The sequence below is a fragment of the Lynx rufus genome, unplaced genomic scaffold (genome assembly GCF_022079265.1).
Source record: "Lynx rufus isolate CCGP_SWC_20201006 ecotype Redwood Valley unplaced genomic scaffold, mLynRuf1.p SCAF_4, whole genome shotgun sequence".
In the NCBI taxonomy this organism is placed as follows: Eukaryota; Metazoa; Chordata; class Mammalia; order Carnivora; family Felidae; genus Lynx; species Lynx rufus.
The window spans coordinates 53,496,665-53,521,413 of record NW_025814856.1 but is presented as its reverse complement, the minus strand read 5'-3'; the positions used below and the strand labels follow the sequence as shown (position 1 = coordinate 53,521,413).

The 24,749-nt window shown below is 47.2% G+C and overlaps 1 long non-coding RNA gene across 1 annotated transcript; it reads right to left on the bottom strand.

Moving 5' to 3' along the window:
* Nucleotides 1-15,489: 15,489 nt before the first annotated feature.
* LOC124523704 (uncharacterized) lies at nt 15,490-23,379 on the bottom strand. Its single transcript, XR_006965082.1, has 3 exons — nt 23,276-23,379; nt 22,065-22,223; nt 15,490-15,562 (listed from the first exon to the last, which is right to left on the bottom strand). It is a non-coding gene; the product is annotated as an uncharacterized LOC124523704 (long non-coding RNA).
* Nucleotides 23,380-24,749: the final 1,370 nt, after the last annotated feature.

Genomic DNA, 24,749 nt, shown 5'->3' with positions numbered 1-24,749 from the left:
ACTCACGAACCGTGAGATCGTGACCTGAGCTGAAGTTGGACGCTCAACCAACTGAGCCACCCAGGCGCCCCACTGCTATACTCTTAAAAAGCAAGAAGGAGCTAGGACACTTGGTGGCAAAAACCCTGTACTCCAACCCAAGTGTGTGTAACAGAAAGTTTCCTGCCACAAAACATGCCGTTTTTCACAAAACCTCAGTCTGTGATCTGGTGTCACTTCTGCCCATGTGGCAGCATGCACATCAAGAAGCTGGCTCATAGTAGGCCTCCTATATATGCAAACCTGCCATTATTATCATGTGAACTTGCATAACCCACTTAAGCTCTCTGAGACCTGTTTCTTCATCTTCAAATTGAACAGGACTGGAAAACAGTCTGGAAATCACTCAAATGTTAAACACAGAATAACCATATGATCGGGGCACCTGGATGGTTCAGTTGGTTAAGCATCCGACTCTTGACTTTGGCTCAGGTCATGATCTCATGGTTTGTAAGATCAAGCCCTGAATCGGGCTTTGCACTGACAGAGTGGAGCCTGCTTAGGATTCTCTGTCTTCCTCTCTGTCTGCACTTGCTCTCTCTCAAAATAAACAAAGAGACAAAAAAACCCACAGAGAATAACCATGTGATCCAGCAATTCCACTCCTTCTACAGATATAAGAAAACTGAAAACATTTTCATGCAAAAATCTGTACCCAAATGTTTACAGCAGTGTGATTCATAATAGCCAAAAAGTGGAAACAACCCAAATGTCCATCTACAGATGAATGGATCAACAAAATGGGGTGTGTCCATATGTAATGGATTACCAGCAATAAAGGAATGAGGTGCTAATACATGCTACGGTGTATATGAAGCTTGAAAGCATTATGCTAAGTGAAAGCAGTCACAAAAGACCACATATTGTATAAGACCACTAATATGAAATGTCCATAATAGCAAATCCAGAGACCCCAAATGGACTAGTGGTTGCCTGGTGCTGAGGGAAGGGAGAAATGGGGTTATAGGTACAGGTTTATTTTGAGGGTGTTGAAAAGGTTTTAAAACTAAATTGCAGTGATGGTGATGGCTTCCCAACTCTGTGAATGTACTAAAATTACTGAACTGTACATTTTACAAGGGTGAGTTTTATGATGTGAATGATCTCTCAATAAAATTAAACAGGAGAAACCAAATGATCTCCAGTTTCATAGTTTTGTGAAAGAGTTGTCTTGTGCTGAATTTGAAAGACAAAGCAGGGGAGAAAGGAATTCACTATTCTCCATATCTGCAACAGGCATTTAAGAAATGTTTCTGTAGTGCCATTATAGAAGCACAACATAATGTAAGATGTGGCATGTGCATAAAACTAGAAGAGGTGATCATCACCAGTAGGTACAACACACCAGGCAGTCTATGCCATTGCTATACACATGGGTACTACTATTCTTATTTCACAGACAGGGAAATTGAGGCTTAAAGAGGGCCAGTTACCCAAGCCCTATCGTATGGAGACATAGCATTGCAAGAAGACTAGCCTAAAGGAGGACCCATGTCTAAAGCACACACAGATACAGAGGAATGACTGGGCCAGTTGTCAAGGGGTTTGGAATGCGAAGGCTGGTTCAGACTTGGGAGTCAATGCAGACTCTTAAGCAGGGAATGATAGCTGAAGAGAGATTAATTAACCTTGTATACAACAGTGGCTCTCAAGTTTGGTTGCCCTTAGAATCACCTGGGGAAATCTTAAAACTCCTAATGCTCAGAACTTACCTGCAACTCTATCAGAAATTCTGGGGTGGGACCCAGGTGAGTTCAACATGTAGCCAAAGCTGCCAACCACTGGTGATAGGATAGCCTATTCAAACTCAATCCCAACATTTCCTTAACATAAGTACTATTACCATTCCCGTTGTTCAGAGGAGGAAAGGGACTCGGGGGCTGAGTGCTACCCCCTGTAAGGGATTTGTTGCTTTTCCTTTACCAAACCTGGGCATACTTGACTCCAGACACAAGTAGTGTTAAGTATATTTACTATCAAAAGCAGGGCTTGTTCCTTATTCTTCCCTTGAGCAGACACACACTGTTTAGATGTTCAGTAAATGTTTATTCCAAATAAAACAAAACACAGCAAAACAAAAATGGGGGAGGTAGCTCCATTTAACTTTCCAACCCCCTTGGAACACTCTGCCAAACAAGCCTGGTTAAAACCTCCCACCCAGTAAAGCTCATCTCCCAATTAAAAAATGTTTGAAGCTCCAACGGTGTACCTCCTGGGCTTAGGGGAGGCAAGGATGAAAGGGACAAGGCAAACAATCCAGTCCCTGGGGAGCTTTCAAGTTAGGACCTGAGACTAAGCCACATAAACAAAAGATAACCCTTTGAAGGCAGTTGTGAGGATAAGGTGGGTAATTGCGTGAAAAAGGCCAAGGCGCCTCATACTGGGCCTGTCGTGTGCAAAATGCTAGTCAGATGGAGGCTGCAACTGCAGTGAATGATGGCACACAAGCCAGAAAGTGTTCAGGGCCCACCAAATTCATAACTCCCTGTCTTAACTTATCCCTTTGTGGATTTCCTTGAGTGCCTCCGGCACCCCAAGAACCGCATTAGCTGCTGAGGCTCCCCTCGGGCAGAGACGGTGTCCGATGCACCTCGACGTCCCCAGCCCCCAGCACCGAACGTGGCGTCGTGTTCTTCGGAAAGAACGAAAAAGGGAAGCATGAACGGCTACAGGTGCTCGGACAAGGGGAGAGGAGCTAATTCCGGCGGAACCGGGAAGCCTGGCTCCCCATTTCGGTCCATTCTAGTCTGGCTGTGGGACCCCGGGGAAAGTCTCTACACTCCCCGCTCCAGCTCCTGAGGACTTTCGAAGAAGCCAACGTCTCCTCTCACAGCAGACCCCCCCACCCCCCACAGGGAGCAGCCGCCACGACGTTTAGCGTCACGAGCCATAGCTCGCCACGGGCCCCGGAGCCTTACCTTCCAGAGCCCCACGCGCCCCTCGTTACCTCGGCAACACCAGCCGGAGGGCTGACACCGCCGCCGTCAAGCAGTACGGTCGCAAAACCGTGCGAATGCGCAGCCGCAGAGTCCGCGGGAGCGCCCGCGGGGGTCTTTGCCTCGAGCGCCTGCGCACAGCGTGAAGGAGGGTTTTCTGTGCTTTGCTGCTTGCTCCTTGGTGCGTGTGAGCGAGTTGTCTGTATTACCCTTCCCAGGATTGTACGGACCGCTTCCTACACAGATGGTGTTTTCGTTTAATCCTCACGACAGTCTCGCAAGATTAATTTTACAAATGAGGTCCGAAGTTATTTGTCCGATGTCACATAGCCAGGAGGTAGTGGAGCCCAAGCTTTAACCCAGGCATGAAGACTTAGAATTTGTCGGCGGGCGGACGGGGGGAGGGGGTGAGGGGGTAGGGATAGGCACTTGAGGCGACAAGACTTTACTGTTTGACCTGGCCCTGACGCTGACCTCCGCTTTCTCAGTGTGTATGTATAAGCTGCAGCATGCCCGGAACTTGTAAGGAAGCGGCCTCTCACAGACACCTGACTCAAAGTCTCTGTGTGCACTGGTTGCCCTGTGCAGTGTGAAGGACGACAGCCAGGAGTCAGACCTGCCTTTGAATGCCCACCTCCTCCCTGGTCTTGAGTGACTTTACTTTTCTAAGACTCAGGTACCTCTATTGAAAAGTGGGCCGTCAGAATTATGCTGGATGAGCAAAGCAAAATGTGTTGGGAGGTGTAAAAATTTCTCCTGACCTGGTTATTTTAAAGGACTTCTAGTAAGGAGTCCAATATATGCCTTCCCAAATACGAATCCCAGGGTCCCCAGCACACATATCACACATGTTGGGCAGGTGGGGAATGTGGGTGACAGGGAAGGGTGGCAAATAATGACAGAGATTCATGAGGCTAGGGTGTGATGGGCTTTGAAATCTGGGACTTTTCCCCAACTTTCTCTTGTCTCCAGGCCTTCTCACTCACACACACACACACACACACACACACACACACACACACACACACACAACTTGCCTTGGCCTAGAACATCCTTCTCCCCTCTGTTTGCAGCAGTAATTCCTTAGTAATTAGGCCTCACCTCAAATATCTCTTCCTCCAGGAGACTTCCTTTTGACTCCCCGAGCTGAATTGGATGACTTTCTTCTATGTTCCTGCAATATTCTGATGGACACGGTGTTGTCCCTGTTTCCTGGTCCTCCTTAAGCAGAGGCTTTCAGGGGATGGTCTACCTGCACAGGCCTTAATTGCTCTGCTAAGAGTTCAGACTTAAGATAAATCAAAATCAGAATAGCTTCCTGGTTAGAGTGTTGCAAAAAGGGAGAACTTCAGCAAGGTTCATCAAACAGTGGTATCACAGGATGAATTGGCAGGGAAGAGACAGCTGGCAGAAAGCTCTAATATTGTACTACCAGAACTTGCCAGTTTAGGAAATATTGGTTTTAGAATGAGATAGGCTTTTTTTTTAAGTTTATTTATTTATTTTTCGAGAGAGAGTGGAAGTGTGGGAGGGGCAGAGGGAGAGGGAGAGAGAGAATCCCAAGGAGGCTGCACGCTGTCAGCACAGAGCCCAATGAAGGTCTCACACTCATGAACCATGAGATCATGACCTGAGCCAAAATCAAAAGTCGGACACTTAACGGCCTGAGCCACCCAGGTGCCCCTAGAATGAGAGAGGAAAGGGAACCTGGAGGTTGTCCAGTTCAATTTCCTTATTTAACTGATAAGAAAAAAGGTTCAGAGGCACTGTGAGTTGCCAAAGGTGGCAGAGCATGTCTTAGGTGGCACCGACACTGCAGCCACATCTCCTGAACCTCTCAGCACAGAACTCTGCATTCAAAGGTTTGGGATTTGCCCATAATGAGATCTCAGGTGGCGTCCTGGAGAGCCCTGTCCCCACAGAGGTCCAGAGTGAAAGCTACTGAATAAGATATTCTTCCCCTGAGATTTTCACTTCAGTGTGTTTTTTTAAAACCTTTTGAAAAAAAAAAATAAAACCTTTTGTTATGGTCATTTTCAAACACAAAAGTAGAGAGAATATTCTAATAAATCATCGCTTCCACAATCTTCAACCTTTGCTATCTTGTTTCTTTTATACTCTCCCTATATATGCCTTTATCCCACTGCTGGAATATTTGAAAGCAATCCTAGACATTGATTTCACTCATAATATTTCTGCATGTATCCCTAATAGATAAATATTTAATTTTTATCACATATATATTTCATATGCATAGTTGATATGTTTACATATACATAGATATGATATATAGTTGATTCTCATTATTCACACTTCTGTAGAGTCACCATGAACACCAAACCATTGCTCATGGGGAAATACAGGGTTAGGTTCCTGACAGACTCTGGCCACAATATTTTTATCAACTGATCAGTACATAACCTTGCTTTCTGTTTAAAGATACTTTATTTAACATCTACTGTTGATTCATTACCATTGAACTCATGGCCAACAGCACTGTAACTCATGCCTGTATGAACCTTATCTAACACAGGTATTTCCTCTGTAAGGCACATCACAGCCTTTCTTGGCTTAGGAACACATGACAGCACTTCAGCACTCTGCTTGGTGTCCATTTTAAACAGTGAAATCACTAACAGAAAGCACAAAAATGAGAAAAAAGGTGGTACTAAAGAAACTGCCAAAAGCAAACTTATTTACAGTATGAGAGCTGGAACAAGAAGAGTATCAAGTGTTGACTTCAACTGGGAACATGCATATGGGGAGACTCAAATTTTTCTGTGTTCTGCATGTGCATGTCTGCGAATGACTAAGTACTATGAATATTGATTTTGGCATCACAAATAAATGTTAGCCAGTAGGTGAATTTGCAAACACAGAATCTGCCAGTTTGTGTGCATGCGTGCGTATGTATGTACGTACGTATGTGTGTATATCTCCCCAACATCATTAGCAAACGTAACAAAATGAACAATAATCCTTAGCATCATTTATCTGTGAAATGTTACATGGAACCTCCATGTAATATTTGGGATATACTTATACTAAAAAAAATCGTTGGGGGTGCTTGGGTGGCTCAGTCGGTTGAGTGTCGTACTCTTTGTTTCAACACAGGTCGTGATCCCAGGGTTATGGGATCGAGTTGTGAGTTGGGCTCCATGCTGAGTGTGGAGCCTGCTTAAGACTCTCTCTCTCTCCCTCTTTCTCTCTCTCCCTCTGCCCTTTTCCCCTGCTCATGCTCTCTTTCACTCTCTAGAATAAAATTTTCAAAAGATCGTTTGTCTGAAATTCAAGTTCAACTGGGTATCCTGTATTTATCTTGTATATATATCCTGTGTATCTGACCACTCTAATGATGATTTGTTGGGTGTTTATATGCGCTGGCCACTTGGCATCCTGTTTTGATTCTCACCACAGCCCTGTGAGGCAGGTGTTCTCACTACTTATTTCACAGGTGAGGTTCCCTCTCTCTTCCTAGTTCCCAGAGCTGGGAAGTGGTAAAGGCCAGATAAGGATCCAGATCCACGGGGACTCCCAGGGCCTGAGATCATTTAAATCCACTGTGTTGGACACGAGAGGGCAGTGCATTGACAAAACACAGCTTTAACTCTGAAATACAAAAATAGCCAACAACAAGTGTTGGTGGGAGGTCAGGGAAGACCAGGATGGGTTGATGGGCGGGGGGTCTTCCGAGAAGAAGTGGCCTTTGAGCTGAGCCTGGAAGGAGGGTTAGCTTCAGGAGAGTGGCAAGGAGGAGGGAGACAGTGGGCTGGGGCACATGGGCAGGCCCGGCAGGCCCGCGTGCCAGGCAGGTGTGGGTTTTGAGGTACTGGAGGGGAGGAGCTGGGCCTGGCTGGCGGGGCAGGAGGTCGCTGCTGACGATAAAGTTCGATAGGCAGGGCGGGGGCTGATTGTGCAGGCGCTTGAATTCCAGGCTTGGCATTTGGACTTTACCCCGTAGACAATGGGGAGCCACCGGCGTTTCTGAGCTGGGCAGGGCGGCCCCAGCTGTCGCCCCATTGTTTTTCCCAGACAGCGCCTAACTGTGCAGTATTTCAGCGAGCCCACTAGATGGAGATATTTTAGCAAATTTAAAGCACCCAGCTTTTCCTGGACACAATTTCCAGGGAGAAAAACAAACACGGGGACCCCACAAAACCTCCACGTGTTGACTTGCAGCATCTGCAAAGTAAAGTGCAAGGCCTGGGAAACAAAAATCAAACTAGGGACAGTCCAGCTTCACCCTGCCAGCAAGATGAAACTTCAGGTAATTTCACAGGAGAAAGGGTCAAGGTGAGCAAGAAAGGATACAGTTTTAACAAGTGCCCTGCATTTATTATCTAGCATTTAAGCCTCACAACAGCCCTTTGAGGTAGGTGTTATCGCATTGTACAGGCAAGGAAACCAAGACGCTGAGAGGTACATTTGCTCAGTTATTTGGGGAGCTAACACCAGGCCAGGCTCAGGGATAGAGTTGACAGCATATAGTAAGGTGGGTTGGGCAAGCCTCTGAGGCTTTGCTTTGCTGGGCCCAGGTCCCTTGTGCAAAGCACAAAGGATGTGCCTTTCCATCCTTCTTTTGTTGCTAGAAAAATCTGTAACATGAATGATGAGACCGGGCTCTTACCATTTGCGCTATTCCAGCTGCTTTTTAGAGATAGTCTCACTTAATTTTAACTCTCACATCAGCCCACTGAGTTAGGAATTATCATATACCCATTTTGTAGGTAAGAAAACAGATTGACAGAGGTGAAGTGACTTGTCCAAGGTCACACAGGGAATAAGCACCAGAGGGGGGATGAATCCCAGGTATGCCTACTCCTGTCCTGTTCTTCACAATCAAGCACATTTGACTTAGGGATAAATTCCTTAGAGTATCTTGGGCACAGATGTTCAAAGAGATACATACAGAGAATTTTAAAAATCAAGGCATAATGGTGTGCAATTTAAAAAAGTGGGGGTGGGAGGGTCGGGGGCACCTGGGGGGCTCAGTCAGTTAAGCGTCTGACTCTTGATCTCAGCTTAGGTCTTGATCTCAGGGTTGTGAGTTCAAGCTCTGCTTTGGGCAAAAACAAACAAACAAACAAACAAACAAACAAACCTAGAAGCAAATGTGGCTGTGGGAATATAGGTGATTGTTAAATTATTTGTTGTATTTCTTCATTGATTTTAATTTTTGCACAAAAAGATGCTTCAGGTAAACAAATAAATACAAAGATAGAAAAACCACAAAACTAAAATAATTTTCCTGTTTAGCATCAACGGTTTGATGAGGGCGGTTGCCAGTACTCTGGGTCTGAGAGGAGCCTGGAAGAAAGGGATCAGGGGAAGTGGCAGACAGGTTCTAGCCCTATAGGGTGCACAGGCCGAGCCTCTGCTATGGAAATGTGGCTGGTGGGGTCCAATGCACCAGCATTTCAGCGTAAGATCCCATCCTGGCATTCTACAAGCAGCCCCAACACGTTGTGACTGCTGTCCCTGCCAGGGAGAAGCCAGTGCCAGGTGAGGTCACAGGAACCCCACAAGGAGGACAGAGAGGAATAGGAGGGGGTGTAGGGGCCCTGGGGCAGATGTGGCTTCTCTGTGGCTGGAAATGGCCACATCCTCTGGCTTCTCTCCCTCCTTTCCTTTGGTCATTTTTTCTGACCTCATGGTCACAGACCATTTCTTCATGCGGGTCCTTGAGGGGTCACACCCACTTTCCAGCAACAGGTGCTCCAACCACAAATGAAGGGTAAGGCTCACTTTGCCCGTCTCCTGGGGCTGAGCTGGTAGGCATGTAAAGTCATGAGTGCTAATGTTCTTTGCAAACTGCCAATCACTACAAAGAAATAAAGAGAAATCTTTTTCCTCTTCCTTTACATTTTCATATTACACAAAATAATATGAGATACATATAGAGCCTAGCACTTTCCTTGCATTGGCTCATTTCCCTACTCATTTATTCCTCATAGCAGGCCTATTAGTAAATACTTCTATTCTCCCCTTTAAAAAATGTTTATTTATTTAGAGTGCAAGCAGGGGAGGGGCAGAGAGAGAGAGGAGAGAGAGAATCCCAAGCAGGCTCCAGCTGTCAGTGCAGAGCCCCACTCGGGGCTCGATCCCATGAACTGTGAGATCATGACCTGAGCAGAAATCAGGTGTCAGATGCTTAACTGACTGAGCCACCCAGGTGCCCCTTTATTCTCCCCATTTTGGAAGATGAGGAAAGTGTATCAGAGAGGTTAAGTAATTTATCCAAGGTAGCCCAGCTAAGAAGTGACAAAGGTAGGATTTAAATCCAGGTCCGCCTGACTGCAGGACTACTGTGCTGCATTGATACAATATGTTTTATAGTCTCATAAAAGGTCTCTTACCACAGAGAACATTTTGTGGTTTTTACTTTCCCATAAAATTCTTCTTTGTTCCAAGTTGCTTTTGTCTTGTGTGTGACCCCTTAGAGGTGCCCACCTCTGAGCTCAGGATCATAACTTCCTTGGTGGTTGGAAAACTCTCTATTCTGTTCACAGGAGACAGGGGAGAAGAGGTCCAACATGGCCCAAACCTGGCTTTCCTGCTCTCCTGGGTATGGCTGCCTCAGATATCAAAAGGCCTGAATTCCAGGCAAACCAGCAATAATGCCCCAGTCATCACATTTGAAACCAAAATTCAGCAAAGACTTGTATTTGCTGCCAGAAAGCAAATGGCTTTTTCTTTTCTTTCTCATTTTTTTTTGCCCAAACAAAACATCCTCTTATGAAATATGTCCAATTTGCAATATTTACTTTCCCTTTATTTAATAACAGGAAAGGGTTTGCAGGACTTTTGTTGATTTTTGCATTTCTTATTAAAATTCTTAAGGGGGTTTCGGGGGAACTTAATCAGCAAAAAAGGAGGAGGAAAAAAAATCTCATCTGCATTCCACAGGCCTTATTAATGGAGGAAACTTGCTGTTTGTTTAAGAGTGTTTTCTGATGGGAGAAGGCAAATCGTCACGTGTTCCACAGCCCTTCCTCTGACTCTTTTTCTTGACTGTGCTTCCTTCTCAGCTGTCTCCAGAGCTCTGAATCCCTTGTTTCAAGCTTTCTGCCCAAGAAGATGGAGCTGGAGTTTACACTCCACTGCCAGGCTGGGAGGGAAGCTAACGCTCATTTTAACATCGATAGCACAGCTGTCTGCACCCAAGATCTCACTTCATCTCAAAATAGCCCTCTTGACAGATGAGGAAACTGAGGCTAAGGATTGAGTCTCTTGTTCAAGCTCCCTTTCCTTGTAGCTTACAAGCCTTGGGAGTAAAGGGAAAGGAATTCTAGCATTCATGGAGTCCTATGTCCAATTGAGTCCTAATAGCAACTCTCTGGGGTAGCCGGACAATGTCCAGCTTTCAGAGCTAGAGAGGTAAAGTGACTTGTTATGGGTCATGCGGAGGGTAGCAGAGCTGAGATTTGAGCAGTGTTCTGCCAGACTCTTGTATCCATGTTTATTTCACTTCACCACATTAGTTCTTTGGGCCCAAGGCAGCATGGTGTTTCTTGTAATGACACACACTGTTGCCCCAAAGTTAAAAACTCTCTCCCCTTGAGAGGTCTTAGTCCTGCTTTCCTTGGTTCTAGGTAGACTGCATGTGACTTCTAGGACTTTGCTTTTGTCTTTTCATTCTACCAGAAATATTTATATACATTATTGTATAATAAATACATACAATGTGTATTATACAATGCATATATTATATGCATTATATATAATTATTACAATATGTTTATTTCTAGAACAGTTTCTTGTACAGAGATAGTCTTAATAAATAACCTTGTAGATAGTGAAGTCCCAGTGCTTTCCTGCAGAAAAGGAACTGAGGACTAGAGAGAATAAGGAATTTGTCCAAGCCCCCAAGGGGGTAGGAACCTGAGCCTGACCTCCTGATTCTCTCTGCATGGTGCTTCCCTACGAGCATCAGAGAACTTCTCATTCATTCAGCCTTACTACGTGTGGCACCATGCTGGAGGTTAGGACACCCAGATAAACCAGACACGATATTTGATGTCAGGATCCTCGTGGTCTAGGAGAGGAGGATGCTTGGAAAAGTTACACTCTCATATATGTGGTAAATGCCATAATTAAGGGTTTCGAGGAAGGAAGGGGCTCAGGAAAGACTCCAGGGAGGAGTGGACATTTGAGCTGGGTCTTAAAAAAACAAGAAGGAGTGGGCCAAGTCGGGGAAGGTGTCCCAAGCCAAAGGCTTTGCCCAAGCCAAGGCCCGGAGGTGTGAGCATGCATGGCATATTCAGGAACCATCCAGCAATCTGCTGGGGAAAAGCGGCAAGCCTGGAAGGGAAAGTTGAGGCCAGGCTGTGAAGGACTTTGCATGCTGTCCTCAGGGATTTGGGAGTTTATCCCATGGGTAGCGGGCACACAGGAAGGGTTGAAGGAGGGGAGTGAGTCTGTCAGATTTGGTTTAGGAGGATCATTCTGGAGGTCTGGGCTAGAGGTAAAGGGCACTGAAGGCCAGCAGGAAGGAGACTGCAGCACATTCGAGGTCAGAGAAACCCAGCCCTTGCCCACTGAAAATCCTCTTTCTCCTCCTGCCCTTAAACAAAATCTGTCCTGTGCTTCCTGCTCCAGGCACCCTTCAGACCACACACCCAGCTGGATCTCCTCTTTCTAGTTCCTCTAGTTCTTTTTTGGGGGGGTTTGCCATTCATTCCTTCCTCTCCACTCTCAGAGTCTTCTATAGCAATGGATCTTAACTTTGTGGAAGTCAGAGGCCCCCCAGGATAGTCTACGGAAGGGCTTGGAAAAGGCACAAGTACGTAAACGTTCTGAATGTGGAAGGTCCAGGCCCCCTGAAACTGCTCACACTTTATAGAAGGGAGGCAATTCCAGCACAACAAGGGGAGGGGCAGACTCCCCCAAAGCTATAGGCTAGACTTTGTAAATCCCCAGGAAATGGGAAGGTGGTCCAAGGAGGCACAGGAATTAGGGATGAAGATTGCTTTGAGAGTTCAAGCATACAATCAAGGAGGGATCGTGGGCCAGAGGAAGCACTAAAATGAATGTAATCATGTTTCTAAAGAAAGAAATGTCCATCTGAAGAAGGGCTGGGCAGCTAGGGAGGCAGAGGAAAGAGAAAGAGGGAGGATCCATAGTCAGGGATTCTGTGGACCCCGGCGGTAAGACTAGCTTGCCCTGATGCCTTAAATCCTGGAATCCTATAACCAACCCCTCCTTTTGCTCATGCTGTGTTCACCAAGCATCTCCTGATTAGAGTTTGGCATCCTGAGGAGTGTGCCTACAGGGAGCTGGTGTGTTGGCTGGAGGACACGTGTATCCGGTCCCCTTGGCAGTTACATTTCTCGTTGTAAATTAGTAAATTGGGAACAGACAATTCACAGAAGAAGCAATACAAATGACTAATAAGCACATGAAAAAAATGTTCGTCCTCACCAGTATTCAAAGAAATGTAAATTCAAACCAAAACCGAGATTGTTTTCTACCCATTAAATTAGAAAGGATCTCTTTTTTTAAGTTAATACCTATTACTGGGAAAGAGGTGGTGCAAAGGGCACCTTCATGCGTGGCTGATGGGAGCATCTTGCTACCTGCCGGGGTGGGCAAGTCTCCTTCCGGTTGTGCATGTTCTTTGAACTCCAGCAGAAAAGATCCATGCAATCTCACCTGCCTGGAAGGAATGGCTGGAGGGTTCTTTTCACAATCTGTTCACCACCTATTATGTTTTTACTGAGCACCTATTATGTGCCAGGCTTATGAGGCACAGTGTAGGGGAGGGGTCACATAGAAATCTTATCCCAAAGGCCAAATGATCTCAGATCAAGAGAAAGGCTGAGGCCAGTCCCTCGGTTGGCTGGAAAAGGAGGAGATGGAAGGGGAAGGGAGGAGAAGAAGAATCAGGTAACCTTCCTCTCCCCCTCCCACTATCCAATTCTCTCTGAAGTTCCAGGTCTGGCTGAGGCTCCTGGTAGAATGCCAGGCATGTCCTAGAGGCAAGGTTTTCAACCTGAGTCCATTCCCAGAGACTGATTTAATTGGTCTGGGATGGGCCTCACCATAGTATTCTAAATAGCATCCCAGGTATTGTGAATGAGCAGCCTCGGTTGAGAATCCCCGAGAACGGAAAATGAGCAATGCATTCAAGTCATCATTAAGAGGGCAGGTTTTAGGGTCACCAGACCTGTTTCAGGGACCAGCCACTTACTGCCTGGGTCACCTCCAGAAAGAGGCTTCTTCTTTTCAAGACCGGGTTCTCTTCTCTGTAAAACGGAGATGGAATATCACTGCGTACTGTCATCAAGATGAAATGAGGCGGTGCATGTGAAGCGCTCTCCATGATACTCATGGTTATGACTATCATTGATCAGCCAGACACCATCGCAGGCCGAGGTCTAGCACGAACAAGGGACACAGGGCTCCCAAGTTTTCTGAAAACTGCACGGGAGAAAAACTTTCCAATGAAACAGCCCTGACCGTCCACTTGAGGTTTTTCCATGATTTCAGAGTTGGTCCCCATAGTTTGACTTCAGCTCCAGGGACTTTTGTTCCAGCTGACTGTGCAGATGGGGAAACAATGTGTGATTCTACAATCATAACACGGGAAGGATTGATCTGAGCAGTATCAGGACTGAGCTGGTTTACAAAGCCAAGATTTACTGACCCCACTTCTGTGAAGATGGCAATTAAGAGCTAGGGGCTGTCAGACCTAATTCTGCCACCACTTACTTAACTGTGTGACCTTGGGCAAATGACTTCACCTCCCTGAGCCTCAGTTTCCTCTCTAACATGGGGATAATTCTGTCTTTGCCTCAACTGGCTTTGGGGGAGGATTAAATGGGTTAATGCGGGTAAAGCTCTGAGCTGGGATCTGGTGTATGTTAAGGCCTCCCTGAATGGCTGCCATATGGGCCTCTCACCAGCCAGAAACAGCCCTTCCCACAACAGTTTGATTCCCTTGTGGCCCTTACGCCCTGCACATGGGTCTTGGGGGTATAATTGCTTATGTGTGTGTCTTATCGAGGGCCTGGCTCGATTCACCCCCTTCCTTTGGTTCCATGGTTCACCGTTATATTTAGCCGCTGCTCAGGGAACACATGTGGAACTGAACTAACCTCTCTGCTTTCCCGGATAAGAAAACTGAGGCTCATGGGGGTGGGCCAGGGGTAGCTGAGCTGAGGTCACACACCTCGTGCAGGGTCCTGAGCCTCGGCTTGCTGGGGAAGGATTCTCAAAGGGGACACGCCTGGACAGACTGGGTGGGACCTTCCATGACCTTCTTGGGCAGTGAGCTTTAACGGGGGAGCAGTGCAGGAAAAGGTGACCATAGATACCCCCTGGGACTCTCGCTAGAGGTGGGTGAGGCTTTGCAGGTGGCCAGAGAACCAAAGTGAGCAAAGGGAGGGGGAGGGGGAGGGCAAGTAAAATTCACACTGTTACCGGTAGGGTGACTCATTTGTGCCAACAGGCTGGTGAGACATAGAGAAACTCTGGGTACAGGAAGATCAGATGGGATAACGAATTTGAAAGTTCTCTGAAAATGGTAAATCACTCTAAGAGCAGGGGCTCTGGCTTCTGATAGACCTGGATTCAAAGCCTGCTTCTGGAACTTACCTGTGTGACCTTGGGCAAGGAGCTTCAGATTGCTCATCCGAAAGGAGGGGGCGGTAGCAGTAACAGCCTCAGTGGGTTGCTCTGAGGAGTAAGTGATGTAATGTGCATAAGGTGCCTGGCACAGAGCTTGGCACATGGCCACCCGTGGTAGCAGCAATGATGGTGAGAAAGAAGTTGGGCCCTCGGCCCTCCTCACGGTGTTCCCCCATCTGTTTCCTACCCATCTTTCAGCCTTGCTGATTCCCTGAGACAGAAAGGCCTTTTTCCTTCTCTGCACTCTCAGGCCTTTTATCTAAGCCTTCCTCACAGCACTTCTCAGAGTAGGCCCTGCATTCATTGCTACTTAATGAGCATGCCTGATTGCCCCCAGCAGCCTGGGTCTTACTCGTTTCTGCCCACTGGGCCAGCACACAGCCTCAACCCTGTCCAGAGAGGCATCAGTGAGCAGTGGGATGGCCAGGATGCAGAGACAGCAGCTGGGCGGCAAGAGTCCCAGCCCTGATACCAGAACGGGGTATGTCATTTGCACTAATGAAGCACAGAGGAAAAAGGAATTCGTAAATACATTTTTAACAATTCTACAGACTTTTTTTTGATCGATACAGTTGAATTCATATATATTTTTTTATGAATACAGTTTCCTGTTTGTTTTGTTTTTAGGCTTTGATACAGATGGAATGAATGAGAACTTCCCATGTTATCACAGGGTGATAAGTCTACCTGGAATGTTTGGTAAAGAGCCCGACAGGGGAAGTTGGCCCAGTTGTAGAAAGTCCTATCACCAGGCATCAGCAAAGGCCAAAAGAGATAAAAAGAAAAAGCTTCCACTCTCAAAGACTGGAGAATTCAAGAGCTGGCACTTATGTGCCCTTGTGTGACATGACTCCCCCTGAAGCCGCCGGTTGCTTACCTGTTAAATGGGGGAAGGACAGCTAACCTTGTAAGCATGTGGAGAGGTCGGAGGACGACGTGCGCGGGGCCTCGCTCAGCACCTGGAAGGTAGTGCGCGCTCAATGACACCAGCTACTCTTTCTCTCACTACTTGGAAATGGCGCGAGCTTATTTTTTGGACTTATTACATACCATTTAAAATGAGTTGTGCATAAGATGACCTGTATCCATCACTAAGAGTGAGCCTAGCCTAATACCTCTTACCTGAATAAACCTTTCACAATCACGATTTTGATCTTGAGTCTCTGTTAAATGGGTGTAGAGTGGAAGATGCAGTGGAAAGGTCAAGGAAGAATTGGGCAGGGGGAGATCTCCAGGAGCTAAAGGCCTGGCTGCCAGGGTTTTTTGTTTGTTTGTTTGTTTGTTTGTTTTTCAGTAAGAAAGTTCAGGGACTGCTTTGACCAGGCAAGTGAACCTATGCTTTGTCCATTACCCATGACCCTGAAAACCAACCTACCAACCAAACAACCAAGAAATAAAACCATTCATCTTAATATTCACTGAGCTGAGAAGACTTTGCCTTCTTCCTTCCTCCCTCCCCTCACCCTCACTTCCTCCCTCCTCTCCCCCTCCCTTCTTCCCTCTCCTCACCCTCACTTCTTCCCTCCCTTCCTTCCTCCCTCCATCCTCTCCATCAGTGTGAAGCCTGGTACCAGAAATGCCTGGTAATATCTCTGATTTAGCTCTTCAGGACAGAAACACCTCTGGTGTTTTTCTCTGCCCTTCCTGCCCATCACAGGGTAAATATCCTGCTCCTTTGTTCCCCTGATCTGTAGCCAGTGTGGCTAGCCCCAGCTTCATGGGGCTGAATAACCTGTTCTGGCTGCCCGAGCCCTGTGTCCTCCCCACCCTCTGCCTTCTCCTGATGACAGGTGCAGCAGGAGCAGATAGCCTTCAGGCCCTTTGGCTCTCCATTATGACCTTAGGGAGGCCATCTGTGGGTCTAGAGCCTGACTGACTAGCGTTCCATTCCCCACTCCACCACTTACAGCTGGGTGGTCTTGAACAAGGTGTACAATCACCAGTGAGCACACAGGGGGCTAATACTTGACACCCCCTCTAGGGTCGGAATTAAAGGAGACGTTACATACTAAGATTTACACTTGTGCCAGCACATAGAAAGCACTTCATAAATGCTCTCTACTGTTGTGATTATACAAAAGAGGGAACGACAGCACATCAGACTCATCTCACACGGACAGTGGGGCCCTGTCCCAGGATTCACTCTCTGCCAGTTCATAGACGCAGCGGCCCTACTTGCCAGCATTGTGGCATATCATGATGTAACACTAGTGAAAGGGTGAGGTACAGTGGCTTCTAAGAGGAGCTCGGTCTAGGTCAGGGCCATGTCCCTTCTGCCCCGGGTATCCAAGGGTCCCCTGACCTGGTGCAGGGATGGACACATCAAGCCAAGCAGATTGTGTAATTAGTAAATCCTGTGCGCCTAACAGAGGCCTGGAGAGCACATGCCCAGCCTACAAGCAAAGAGATTCAATGAGGATTTCCATGCTGCCAGCCACACAAGATCCCACGGCCAGATCCAATCTGCAGGTCTAATTACGGCACTCCTCACACTGCCTGAATGCTTGCTTTGGGCTTCAGTCATGGTCTTTGTCGCCATGTGGATATATGTATGCATGGGACAGCTTTAGGGAGGTGTCATTCAAATACCATGCAATTTGCCCTTTTAAAGTGTGCGGTTGTTGTTGTTTTTCTACTATATTCACAGTGTTGTACAACCATCACCACTGTCAATTTTAGAACATCTTTAGCACCACAAAAACAAATGCCCTACCCATTAGTAGTCATTCTTTCTCTCTTCCGCCCAGCCCTTGGCAACCACTGATCTACTTTCTGTCTCTGTAGATTTGCCTATTCGGGGGACATTTCATGTACGTGAAATCTTACAATATGTGGTCTTTTGTCACTCCCTTCTTTTGCCTGGCATAATATTTTCAAGGTTGATCCATGTTATAACATCTATCAGGACTTTGCTCCTTTTTTCACAGCCAAATAATATTCCACTGTAGGGACGGACCACATTTCGTTGCATCCATTCATCTGTGGATAGACTTTTCGGTGGTTTCCACGTTTTGGCTTATGTGAATAATGGCGTTCTGCACATTCGTGTATGGTTGTTTGTGTAGCTACATGTTTTCATTTCACTTTTGAAATTACCTAGGCATGGATGGTGGGCTCCTCCAGTCAGGTGTGTATTTAACCTCATAAGTGCCGTACTGCATCATTTTGCATTCCCATCAGAAGCATATGAGCGTTCTAGTTGCTCCACATCCTCCCCAATGTTTGCTAAGGTCAGTCTTTTTATATTTATTTAAAAATTTTTTTTATATATATATAAAGAGAGCACGAGCAGGGGAGGGGCAGAGGGATGGAAAGAGAGAGAATCCCAAGCAGGCTCCGCATTCACCCGACGCGGGGCTTGATCCCATGACCCCCGGGGATCACGGCCTGAGCTGAAATCAAGAGTCGGATGATCAACTGACTGAGCCACCCAGGCACCTCAGGTCAGTCTTTTTCATTTTAGTCATTCTGATGGAGGAATAGAGGTGTCTAGCAGTTTAAATTTGCATCTCCCTGTCCTCACTCTGAACCAGTGCGGTCAGCTGCCTGGCCCTGCATGTTCTCCCATGGGGTGAAGAGAGACAAGTAGGTGTTGCTGGTGGCAAATCCGGTGAAGAAAAGAAAAGAAAGAGCGTTTGGCTGGATGGGAGGGGGAGCCAGACAGGGGCAAAGCAGAGAGCTGACTTAGCAGTCTGTAGGTTGGCTGCCTTTGTTTTTCCAGCACATTGGAATCTCCTGGCTACTAGTCTTTTATTTCCTTTAATTAGCCTTCCCCATTGACAGGGACAGGTCAAGATTTCTAGGAAGTGCTCCAGACGACTCTGCCTGACAGACATACATCCCTAGGCATTCATTCCTTAGGGCTGAATTTCTCATCCTCTGAGCTGACTTAGGGGCTGGCAAAACACTTGTGCTTCCCGTGCATTGACTCTTCATTCCTTGCTTCACCTCCAACACAAAAGAAGTGTGTTATTTACAAAATATCTCTATCGCCTTAGAAAATATCTCCCTGGGAAGAATTAAACAGTTACACATTAAAACCTTTTAAAAATGCAGGCATGCACCAGCCACTCCAGACCCATTTGGCATCTATTTGGTAGAAAAACAAGCTACCAAAGGTTCAAGGCAAAGTTGGCTGACCTGAAAGATGTTTGGTTGTAAATCTGAGCACCCTCTGAGATTCCTCAAACAGCGACAGGCTGTGCAGTCACCATGCTGGGGAGGGAAATTCCCTAAATGTGGTGAGGAAATTTAAGAGTTTGGGACAAAGTACTCAGAAATCAATTCCTAACCTACTAAGCTTGTGGTCCCAAGCAGGAGACATATCTATAAAGAAGTAAATGATAAGATGGTGTGATAGCTGACACCAGAAAGATGGAGAGGGCACAGAAAGGAACTGTTTGGAACATGGTTTAGGGCTATCTGACAGAAAAGGGGATATTGAAGTTGGGCTTTGAAGAATGAATAGAAGTTTGTTAGAAGATAACAGAAGGAACAACCTACCAGCGACAAGAGCATGCAGAAGGCACTGAGATATGAAACTGTGGCAAGATTAGGAAACTGTGGGTCCTTAAGTGAGTCCAGAGCATAGGGTGGGTAAGAGAAATGAGGGGGGAGGGAAGCTGGTGAGTTCAGCAGAGGCCATACCCTGAAGAACCTTGAGGGCCAAAATAACGAGCTTGGGCTTCAAGCACTGCAGGGTTTCAAGCAGAGGTGTGACCTTGTCAGAGTATGTTCTTGAGAGAGCACTGTGGTCACCATGAGGGGGAATGGATGGAGAGAGCAGGCTAGGAGTGATTTTATCAGGGCCTTAGTGCCAGGTGTGGCCCAAGTATGGGTGATGTACCTGGGATTGGAGGTTGGCTGGCAGTACTCCCAGGGGAGGCTAGGGTCTGCCAGGGCCTGAAGGAGGGTACAAACCCTTCCCAGTAGTGACCCATTTTATTCCCAGAGGGGGAACCAGAGGGGGATGTTGACCCTCTTCTTCCTCAGGGGAGATCCCGGGCACCATGGATCATTCCTATTCTAGGATGGGAAAATGGCCAGGGCTCAGCCAGGACAGCAACAACCCAAATGTTCTAGGGCCCTTTGATGGCCTTGGTACTTGAACCCTTCATGAGCCAGTGTCCTAAGCCTGGTTGACAACCCAGCTCCCCTCACAGCTGTGTTGCACCCTGGGAGTCGGGCAGATCAGGGCGGATTAGATACCCTGCTTTTCCAGAGTTGGAGATGGAGGTGAGGACAGGGCCCAGGTTTAATCATCCCAGGATTAAGAAAGGGGAGGGTCAAGACTTGGAGGGGGGGTCTTGAGATTCCCAAGTCCCTTTTCCAGGCTGCTTCGCACAGAGGGTCAGGGAAACCAACACTGTGCCACGTGGTAAATGTACATCTTCTTACTTTCATTCTCATGACTATTCCCGTTTTGCAGGTGAGGAAACTGAGGCTCCAAACAGGTAAGACACCTGTCCATGTGATGTTTCGAAGATGTGTCAAGCTGCCTTCTCAAGTCTGAAAACGGACTTGGAGCAAATTCTCCCTCTACACTGGCAGCAGTCAAGCCTGCTTTGCTAAGCAAGGGTTGATGGAGACACAGGCCCCTGGAGACGGTAATGTTTTCTGCATTGGCATGGCAAATGACTTGCAAAATACCATGGTGCTAAGAGAGGTTTCTGCAACAGAGCTCTTGTGACAGGGTGAAGAGGCCATAATGTGGGACTTGTGCTTTTCTTTTTAAAAATAATCATTTTTTTTCCTCTTTTTGACAAATAATTCAGATCCCAGGCCAACGTCGGAGCAGGGAGGGGAAGTTGCCCTTCCCCCCGGCGGCACCCACTTCCTCCAGGGCCCAGGAGAGAGTGGGCCTGCTATCTCCCAGGCCACTCTCTCTGAGCCGGCCCCAGGTACCAGGAGTTTGTTTTATGGATGGGTCTGTCGTGAGTCAGTATGATAATGTTTCCTGTGAGAACTTTATTTCCCTGCATTGTTTGCAAAGTCTGTGTGTGTGTCTGAGCACGTACTCCTAATCTCGGTGGAGACTGTGCCCTGGTTATAAGACACCCCTGAGGGTGGGGGTAGGGACCCAAGGAGACCAGACATGGGCTGTCCCCGTCCCCTCTAGTGGCAGGGAGAGCCGGGGGTGACTCACATGCTTAGGTCTCGCCTCCAGCCTGTGATAGGCTGGCTTCCTTGCTGAAAGCCACTTCAATCAGTCATCTCTTGCTAGCACTTATTGTGGGACCAGGCCACACTGGCTGCACCCACCCATGGCCGTCTGGGACACTTCTGAATCAGGTCAGGAGACGACCCTCTCACTTAGCTTTTAGCTCCTTGGTTTGCAGATGGGGAAACCCAAAGAAGGTACATGACGTGTCTAAGCTGAAACCGACCGGTGGAAAGGCACACAGTTCAGCAGTAAAGCAGGGTGTTCGGAGCGCCCTGGTCCTAGGTTCGAATCCTATTCTGCCACTTGTCTCTGGGTAGGTCGCTTCATCAAACTTCGGTCGCGTTGACTGACAAACGGTGTTAATCATACTCACCTTGCAGACCAGCTTCAAGCATTAAGTCAGAAAACAGATACGGAGCAGGTGCTACAGGGGTTGGGAGACTATTCTATTCTTTCCCCGTTTCCTCTGAAACTCAATTTGGAGTTGGTTTGCTGTAGCAACTGCTATACCGCAGACGCCTCCAGGGAAGGTGTCGAGGGGACACCGGGGCACCTCGCTCACAGTTCTCTCCAGACCACTTAGTCAAAGCCACTGGACTCCTGAGCTTTCCCGAACAGAGAGGAAATGGCCCTGGTGTTAAGAGATAGCTATCAGTAGTAGTCAGGAGCTTAGCCAAGAGTTTTAGAAGAAGAAGAAAGAAGAAACTGTAAGTTGTCCCAATTCTCCTGAACATCTTAGCCCACTGCCCACTGGCTTCTCTGACCCCTGCCCAATTTTTGAGAGAGAGAGAGAGAGGAGAGAAAGAGAGTATGAGCGGGGGAGGGGCAGAGAGAGAGGGAGAGAGAATCCCAAGCAGGCTCTGCACTGACAGTGGGCTTGAACTCACGAACCATGAGACCATGACCTGAGCGAGAAAGTTTAATTTATAAATGATGCACAGGAAGACATTAACAACAACAACCATAAAATAGGGCAATTAGAACAATATACTGTAACTAAAGTTATGTGATTGTCTCTCTCTCTCTCAAAATATCTTACTGTAGTGGGGTGCCTGGGTGGCTCAGTCGGTTAAGCATCTGACTCTTGATTTTGACTCCACTCATGATCTTGTGGTTCATGAGTTTGAGCCCCACATCGGGCTCTGGACTGGTGGTGCGGAGCCTGCTTGAGATTCTCTCTCTCTCTCTCTCTCTCTCTCTCTCTTTCTCTCTCTCTGTCCCTCCCTGCTCTAAATAAATAAATAAATAAATAAATAAACAAACAAACTTAAAAACAAATCTTACTGTACCATACTCACCCTTGTTCCTGTGATGATGTGAGATGATAAAAGGCCCACGTGATGAGATGTGATGAGGCGAATGACGTAGGCACTGTGACGTCGCGTTAGGCCACTTCTGATCTTCTGCCGATACCTTGGAAGGAGGATCATCTGCTTTGGGAGCTTGACCGTGGGTAACTGAAATCATGGAAAATGAAACTGCAGATAAGGGGAGGGGGGCAACTGTATCTATACACTGATATCCTGTCTTCCCTCACGAGGAGGGACTGAGTCATTGTATCCATTCAGTCATTTATTTATTCAACACACCATAACCAAATTCCTACTTTGTACCAGGTCTGTGCTGGGAGTTAGGTTTTCGGAAAATGAAAACATGGTACCTGTCTCCAAGCAGCCTGAAGTCTGGACCACCCTTGTGAAAATGTGCATTACTCCTCCGTCAGCCATTCATCGAATGGCGCTCATTGGATGTGTATAGTGCGTCAGGTGCTGTGCTGGGGCTGGGCTGACGGTACAGAAGATGGAATCCCTGCACACACATAACCATAGCGATCTGCACAAAGTAGGCACTAAAAATGAACTCAGGATTCCAGAAGGTCAGAGTCTGAGGCAATCCAGAATCCACACAGCCCACTGGTTTTCAAACAATCCTGTGTGGGTACTGGGGATTGAGTATCGCTGTTTCATAAAATATTCTAGTAGTTTACAGCTTTATTGAGGTATTATTTACACACCGTAAAATTCACCCATTGGAAGTGTACAATTCAAGGCTTTTTAGCAAATGTACGTTGTGCAAACATCACCACAATCCAGGTTTAGAATGTTTCCATCACTCTCTAAAGTTCTCTTGTTTGCAGCCAGTCTCTGTTTGAAGCATTCTATTTTCTAAATAAGCAGAAGGAAATTTTGAGAACCATCAATCTATTCTAACCCACTTACTCTACCAATGAGGAAACTGAGGCCCAGAGAAGAGGAAGGAACCTACTGGGGATATGTAGTGAGCCAGCATCATTGCTGGGTTTCATCCCCAGAACAGCCTGACTTCCAAGTCAGGTTCTTTTCACTCATGGGAGGCAGTGCCCAAATAGTGGTTAAGGGTCCTGGACTCACTTAGTTTGAGCTCAAATCCTGGCTCCACCATTTATAAGCTGTGTGACCATGGGCAAGTTGCTTAACCACTCTGGGCCTTAGTTTCTTCACGGGCTCATGTGCAGAAGAACAGTACCTACCTGAGAGGGTTGGTGTGTGCATTCCACGAGATCACGTACATGAAGGGACTTAGCACAGTACAGGATGTGGAGTAAGTACTCAGGGAAAGTTGGCTAATGATCATTTCACCACATCATGGTCTCCCAATTTGCCCTCAGAAATTTGGAAGTGAAAAAGACAATGATTAAACAAAACCAGTCCAGGCCCCAAATGGAAATGCATGTACAGAGGCAGCTTTCTAAGAACATGGTGCAACACCCCACCCTGGGGCATCATCACCCTGCTTGGCAGAGATGAGGCAACTGCTGGGGGCGTTGCTCAAGCCTCCTCGGACCCAGCAGGAGACTCAGCGGTTGCTGTTCCTTCCTCCCCAGTTTCAGCGTTGCCCAACAGGCCCACAACAGACACGTTTCATCAGCGTCCAGGGAGCCTGGCTTCCTTCCCACTCCCACCCTGAGGGGCCAGATGTGTGATTCTGGAGGACAGTCAGGAGGGACCAGGCTCCGCCCCCTGCCCCGCCCCAGCCAGCGCTTCTCAGCCCCTGGTGTGGAGGAGGCATCTGAGCGGCAAGGCGACAGGGCAGGGCACCCAGGAAGGACGGTGACTTATCACAGCGCTGCGTGCCTTGTGTGTGTTATCTCTGTCAGCCTAAGAAGGAAGCTATTAGTATCAACCCCATGACAGTGGAGGAAACCGAAATTCAGAGAAGGTGGGGGTGTTTGCCCAGGTAGAGAGCTCCCAAAAAACCATTCGGTTCCACGAGAGGTGGGATTAGGTCCAGGTAATGCTGCTTCTATGAAGCAGAGTGGGATTTGTTTTGTTTTGAGCATGCAAACATCAGACATACTTTAGACACTGTGGAAAGAGTTCTGCCTTGGAAACTAAGCATATCTGACTTGGGGCAAGTTGCTTAACCTGAGACTTCATTTGGGAAAAAACACTGTCTAGTTTGCAAGGTTGCCATGGTGATTAGAGAGCCTGCATGTGAAAAGCACCTACATGGTTTACTGAGCTGCTCCTGAGTGCAGGGTATGGAGGACACATAGCTAAAACAACACCCCCAACCCTAAGAAGTTCCAGTGTATGTGACAGCAGACAAAATCCTATGGTAACCTAAGTTCCATTTTTTTTTTAATTAAAAAAAATTTTTGTTTAATGTTTATTTATTTTTGAGAGAGAGAGCACGAAGGAGGGGAGGGCAGAGAGAGAGGGAGACACAATCGGAAGCAGGCTCCAGGCTCTGAGCTGTCAGCACAGAGCCCCACATGGGGCTCGAACTCACAGACTGTGAGAAAATGACCTGAGCCAAAGTTGGACTCTTAACTGACTGAACCACCCAGGTGCCCCTCTAAGTTCCATTTTGATGAAGGTTAGAATAAAAGAGATGTGGCAGAAGCCAAGGAGGGAGCCAGGGACATCTCTTAAATGGTGAATGGACTGCCTTGAATGGTGAATGGACTGTTGACAGCTAGAGAAGGCTTTGTGGCCCCTTGT